Genomic DNA, 7,500 nt, shown 5'->3' with positions numbered 1-7,500 from the left:
AAACAAATAAAAGGAGTTTAAAATGTATTGGGTAACGCACAGGGAGCCAGTGAAGGGACGCTAAAATAGGGGTGATGTGCTCACGTCTGCGGGTCTGTGTTAGCAGACGAGCAGCAGAGTTCTGTACGAGCTGCAGGCGGGCGAGGGAGGCCTGGCTAATGCCAACATACAGGGCATTACAGTAATCAAGACGAGTCGAGATAAAAGCGTGGATTAATTTCTCAAGATCATGTCTTGATAAAAGCGGTTTCACTTTCGCTATTTGGCGTAATTGATAAAAGCTTTTTTGAACGACGCTGCTGATTTGTTTTTCGAATTTAAAATCTGAGTCAAACTTTACCCCCAGGTTTGTGACAGAGTCGCTGAGATACGGGGTCAGAGTGCCGAGGTCAACGTTGGGGGAGGGAGAGCGACTTGGACCGAACAACATAACTTCTGTTTTGTCTTCATTTAGGCTCAGGAAGTTAGCTGAAAGCCAGACTTTGATGTCGTGCAGGCAGTCAAGAAGACTGCCTGCACGACAAAAGACTCCAAATAGCCCCATGGTCCCAAAATACCCCAAAAAGGTCCATCTTCCCCTAAAGGTCCAACGGTCCCCATCATGGACCGTCTCCCCCTAAAAGTCCCAAAGGACTCCAAAAAGCCCCATGGTCCCAAAATACCCCCAAAAGACCATCTTCCCCTAAAAGTCATAAAGGACCCAAAATAGTCCCAAAGATCCCCATGTACCCCAAAAAGGACCGTCTTCCCCGAAAGGTCCCAAATAACTCCAAATAGTCCCTCTGTCCAAAAATTAAAAAGGACCATCTTCTCCTGAAGGTTCCAAAGGACCCAAAATAGTTCCAGAGGTCCTTAAGTACCCCAAAAAGGACCGGCTTCCCCCTAAAGGTCCCAAAGAACTTCGAATAGTCCCTCTGTCCCATCTTCCCCTAAAGGTCCCCATCATGGACCGTCTCCCCTTAAAAGTCCCAAAGGACTCCAAATAGCCCCATGGTCCCAAAATATCCCCAAAAGACCCTCTTCCCAGGTACCATAGGAACCAAAGTAGTCCCAAAGGTCCCAAAGTACCCCAAAAATGACCATCTTCTTTCAAAGGTCTCAAAGGACCCAAAATAGTCCCAAAAGACCCCAAATAGTCTCACGGTCCCAAAAGACCCTCCCAAAAAAGGACAATCTTCCCAACAAATATCCTAAAGGATCACAAATGGACTTACCCCTAAAAGTCTTGGTGCTCCGAAAGGTCCAAAATGGGGCCCGTGGCCCTTTTGGGTGAATTTCAGACCTTTTAGACAACCCAATTACTCATTCGGACCACTTGGGTTGTTTTGGGACCTTGCCCAGACAGAGTTGGATGTAACAAGGGACCAGAATACCTTCTGACCCCACAGCCAGATAGGACAGATGGAGACACCAAACATGCTGGGTTACTTTTTCTACCCAAATGCTGGGTTGAGCCTGTTAACCCATATTTCTGGGTTATTTCTAGGTAGTTGGGTAGTTTTTGTGACCCAACCATTAACCCAGCATGGCCGATAAAATGACCTAGAATTTAGAATAGAATGGAATAGAAAGTACTTGATTGATCCCGCGGGAAATTCAGCATTTGGGTTGAACATATAACCCATCTTGCTGGGTTGAACATATAACCCATCTTGCTGGGTTGAATTATATAACCCATCTTGCTGGGTTGAACATACAACCCATCTTGCTGGGTTGAATATATAACCCATCTTGCTGGGTTGAATATATAACCCATCTTGCTGGGTTGAATATATAACCCATCTTGCTGGGTTGAATATATAACCCATCTTGCTGGGTTGAATATATAACCCATCTTACTGGGTTGAACATATAACCCATCTTGCTGGGTTGAATTATATAACCCATCTTGCTGGGTTGAACATATAACCCATCTTGCTGGGTTGAATATATAACCCATCTTGCTGGGTTGAATATATAACCCATCTTGCTGGGTTAAATGAACCCAGAGTTGGAATAGTTACCCAGCAGCTGGGTTGCAAACCACCCAGACTGGGTAGTTTTCCACCCAGTGTAGTCTGAGAGGATGGTGCAGGATCCAAAGTAGTTCTCCCTTACAAGAGGGGACATGCCCAGACATTTTGGAGCAAAACGCCATCTGTTAACATGCAAAGAAGAGACACCTTTGCCGGCACAACAGCAGTCGTTGGATGGAATGACCCTCGTTAGCTTCATCCAAGGTCAAGGGTCAGCTGGCGCTAAACGTGGTAGGTCCTGTTGTCAGTTGTTGTGCTGGCAGAGGTGCCACCTTGAGAAAGCAAGACAAGAAAAGAAAAGAAGGAAACATCAGGTGTGTTTTGATTGGCGCTCCTGTGAGGGGGCGGGACTCCAGGCGGGCGTGGACCAATCACCAGGCAGGTGGAGGGCGTGACAAGGTGCAGAGCGTGAGATCCACCTGAAGTCCACCTTCCGAACCGGCAGGAAGTTGGTGTTTGATCCCCAAGGAAAATAAAAGCGTGTGTTTGTCTGACGGCGAGGTCATTGTGACAGGAAGTAGTTAGTGTGACAGGAAGTGGCGGACGTGAATGGTTTTCCTGGCTGCTTAAATTTAGACGGCAGCTGTCCAAGCTGGGAAAGTTCCAGGCTGTCAGCGCCTGGCGTGGAAACACTCGGGAGAGGAAGTGGAAGATGATCACGCTTAACTTAGCTTAACTCAGGTTAGCTTAGCTTAGCCTGTCTTGTGGTATTTTAGCTTATTTCAGTTTATTTTTATTTTGACTTTTTTCAATCTTTGCCTATTTTAGCATAGCTTAGTTTACTCTTATCTTAGCTTATTCTAGCTTATCTTAGCTTAGTTTATTTTAGCTTATCTTGGGTTATATTAGTTTAGGTTAGCTTAATTTTGATTGAACTCACCTTAGTTTATCCATCCATCCATCTTCTTCCGCTTATCCGAGGTCGGGTCGCGGGGGCAGCAGCCTAAGCAGGGAAGCCCAGACTTCCCTCTCCCCGACCACTTGGTCCAGCTCCTCCCGGGGGATCCCGAGGCGTTCCCAGGCCAGCCGGGAGACATAGTCTTCCCAACGTGTCCTGGGTCTTCCCCGTGGCCTCCTACCGGTCGGACGTGCCCGAAACACCTCCCTAGTCCTTAGTTTAGTTTAGTACATTGTATCTTAGCTTAGTTTATTTCAGTTTATCTTAGGTTAGTTTAGCATATTTTAGCTTAGCTTATTTTATGTTCGCTTATATGATCTCACCTTATGTCAGCTTTTTATTATTTAGCTTATCTTATTTTATTTTAGCCTCGTTCATCTTATATGTCTTGGTTTATTTAGTTTTATTTTAAATTGACTTAGTTTTTGTTGGTGTGATTTAAAACACATTTAAAAAAGATTGATGAACAGGAAGTGAATTAATGTTTGCTAAAAAGTATTAAAAAAAAAGTTGTTTTATTTAATAAGTTCATTGTAATTCTAATAGTTGAGTGTTGTATTATTTATTACAAAGTATTATCTTGTACTGTTAGTTGTATATTGTGTGTATATTTGTGTATAGTTACTGAGTGTTTACCGTTCAATACCGTATTTTCCGCACTATTAGCCGCACCTAAAAACCACAAATTTTCTCAAAAGCTGACAGTGCGCCTTATAACCCGGTGCGCTTTATATATGGATAAATATTAAGATTCATTTTCATAAAGTTTCGGTCTCGCAACTTCGGTAAACAGCCGCCATCTTTTTTCCCGGTAGAACAGGAAGCGCTTCTTCTTCTACGCAAGCAACCGCCAAGGTAAGCACCCGCCCCCATAGAACAGGAAGCGCTTCTTCTTCTACTGTAAGCAACCACCCGCCCGCGTAGAAGAAGAAAAAGCGCGCGGATATTACCGTACTTCATTTCCTTTGTGTGTTTACATCTGTAAAGACCACAAAATGGCTCCTACTAAGCGACAGGGATCCGGTTCATGAAAAGACGCAATCTCTCCATCCGCACACGGATTACTATTTCACAGCAACTGATATTCCTGTGAACCGCACTGTGGATACAACGGGAGCACGTACGGTGAATATTCGCACCACAGGGAATGAGAAGTCATCCTTCACTGTGGTTCTAGCTTGCCATGCTAATGGCCAGAAACTTCCACCCATGGTGATATTCAAAAGGAAGACCTTGCCAAAAGAGACCTTTCCAGCCGGCGTCATCATAAAAGCTAACTCGAAGGGATGGATGAAGAAAAGATGAGCGAGTGGTTAAGGTAAGTTTAAGTTTACGCGAAGAGGCCGGGTGGCTTTTTTCACGCAGCTCTGTCCATGTTGATATACGTATGTTTGTGATTGCACATTTGCGTACATTTTGGGAGTGAACAGAGTTGTTAGAACGCTGGTTTTTAATATATTATTAAAGTTTGACTGACCTATCTGACTGTTTTTTTGACATTCCTTTAGCGCAGTTAGATGCGGCTTACAACACCGGGCGGCTTATAGGTGGACAAAGTTTTGAAATATGCCGTTCATTGAAGGCGCGGCTTATAACCCAGGGCGCCTTATGGTGCGGAAAATACGGTAGGTGTTTAAATAGTTCTTTATATTTAGTGTTTTATTTTTTTTAGGCTTCATAATGCACCACACATTTTCAATGGGAGACAGGTCTGGACTACAGGCAGGCCAGTCTAGTACCCGCACTCTTTTACTATGAAGCCACGCTGTTGCAACACCTGTCTTGGCATTTTCTTGCTGAAATAAGCAGGGGCGTCCATGATAACGTTGCTTGGATGGCAACATATGTTGCTCCAAAAGCTGTATGTACCTTTCAGCATTAATGGCGCCTTCACAGATGTGTAAGTTACCCATGTCTTAGTCACTAATACACCCCCTTTTACACTTTCCGGATGGTTCTTTTCCTCTTTGGTCCAGAGGACACGACGTCCACAGTTTCCAAAAACAATTTGAAATGTGGACTCGTCAGACCACAGAAGACTTTTCCACTTTGTATCAGTCCATTTTAGATGAGCTCAGGCCCAGCGAAGCCGACGGCGTTTCTGGGTGTTGTTGATAAATGGCTTAGGCTTTGCAAAGTAAAGTTTTAACTTGCACTTACAGATGTAGTGACCAACTGTAGTTACTGACAGTTTTTTAAGCCACGCTGTTGCAACACCTGTCTTGGCATTTTCTTGCTGAAATAAGCAGGGGCGTCCATGATAACGTTGCTTGGATGGCAACATATGTTGCTCCAAAAGCTGTATGTACCTTTCAGCATTAATGGCGCCTTCACAGATGTGTAAGTTACCCATGTCTTGGCCACTAATACACCCCCGTACCATCACACATGCTGCCTTTTACACTTTCCGGATGGTTCTTTTCCTCTTTGGTCCAGAGGACACGACGTCCACAGTTTCCAAAAACAGTTTGAAATGTGGACTCGTCAGACCACAGAAGACTTTTCCACTTTGCATCAGTCCATTTTAGATGAGCTCGGGCCCAGCGAAGCCGACGGCGTTTCTGGGTGTTGTTGATAAACGGTTTTCGCCTTGCATAGGAGAGTTTTAACTTGCACTTACAGATGTAGCGACCGACTGTAGTTACTGACAGTGGTTTTCTGCTGTGTTCCTGAGCCCATGTGGTGATATCCTTTACACACTGATGTGGCTTTTTGATGCAGTACCGCCTGAGGGATCCTGAAGGTGTGTAATATCATGGCTTACGTGCAGTGATTTCTCCAGATTCTCGGAACCTTTTGATGACATTACGGAGCGTAGATGGTGAAATCCCTAAATTCTTTGCAATTGCTGCTTGACAAATGTTGTTCTTAAACAATTTGCTCAGGCATTTGTTGACAAAGTGGTGACCCTCGCCCCGTCCTTGTTCGTGAATGACTGATATGTTTGTGAATGACTGATATAGTAGAATTGAGTGTTTTATAGTTGAATAAATGTGTATATAATTATGATGATGGTTTTATAGTTGAATAAATGTTGCTATAGTAAAATGGAGTGTTTTATAAGAATATATTGATATTGTAGACGTGCATATAGAGTAGTTGTATTGAGCGTAGAGTTATTATGGGTGCTGGGATTAGCACAGTTGTCCAAGCAGGTGTGCGAGGGGAAAAAGGGAGCGAGGGCCGCCACAACAAGCGGCGTCCACTTTTAGACCGCCGGGTGTCATCCACAGATTCCCAAGTGTTTGGGCGTGTGCGGCAGGAAGGGGCGGGGCCGGCGCATTGCAAGGCAACACTCGCCAAGAGGCGCCAAAAATAACACTTGTGTAGCCTGCGATGGCGGGAAAGGTTACTTCCTGTCATTGTCTGACTTGTCGCCGTGACGCAGCGAGGACCGCCGCACCTGCTGCAGCGCTACAAGTGTCTGCCCCCTGATTGGTCCGCAGTGTGCACAAAAGTCACCTGACAGGAAGTGGGATCACGCAGTGATAGACTTTCATCCTGCGTGCAATGAACTTTTAGCAATACGCGATTTTATTGACTTATTCATTTAAAGAAACAAATCTGTGCAAAACAATTAAAACTCAGCTTGATTAAAAAAAACATCACATCCATCATCTATCATATATATATATATATATATATATATATATATATATATATATATATATATATATATATATATATATATATATATATATATATATATATATATATATATATATGTATATATACATATATATATATATATATATTTTTATATATATATATATATATATATATATATATATATATATATATATATATATATATATATATATATATATATATATATATATGGATATATATATTATATATATATATGTATATATAATATATATCCATCCCATCCATTTTCTACCGCTTATTCCTTTTGGGGTCGCGGGGGGTGCTGGAGCCTATCTCAGCTACAATCGGGCGGAAGGCGGGGTACACCCTGGACAAGTCGCCACCTCATCGCAGGGCATATATATATATATATATATATATATATATACATACATATATATGTGTGTGTGTGTGTGTGTGTGTGTGTGTGTGTGTATATGTATACATACATACATATATATATATATATATATATATATATATATATATATATATATATATATATATATATATATATATTTATATATATATATATACATATTTATATATGTATATATATATGTATATATGTATATATATTTATATATATATATATACATATTTATATATGTATATATATGTATGTATATATATACCGTATGTGTGTGTGAGTGTATATATATATATATACATGCATATATATATACATATACATATATATATATACATACATATATATACATATACATATATATATATATATATATATATATACACATATATATATATATATACATATATATATATATATATATATATATATATATATATATATATGTATATATAGTCGAGGTTTCCGGGGTAGAGCGGAAACCTGCGAAACAGACTTGGAGGGATGATATAGTCTCATTGTTATTATTTTCCTTATTATTATTATTATTATTATTAGTAGTAGTAGTA

The sequence above is a fragment of the Nerophis lumbriciformis genome, linkage group LG32 (genome assembly GCF_033978685.3).
Source record: "Nerophis lumbriciformis linkage group LG32, RoL_Nlum_v2.1, whole genome shotgun sequence".
NCBI classification, from domain to species: Eukaryota; Metazoa; Chordata; class Actinopteri; order Syngnathiformes; family Syngnathidae; genus Nerophis; species Nerophis lumbriciformis.
The sequence above is the reverse complement of the archived record's forward strand: the minus strand, read 5'-3'. Positions refer to the sequence as shown.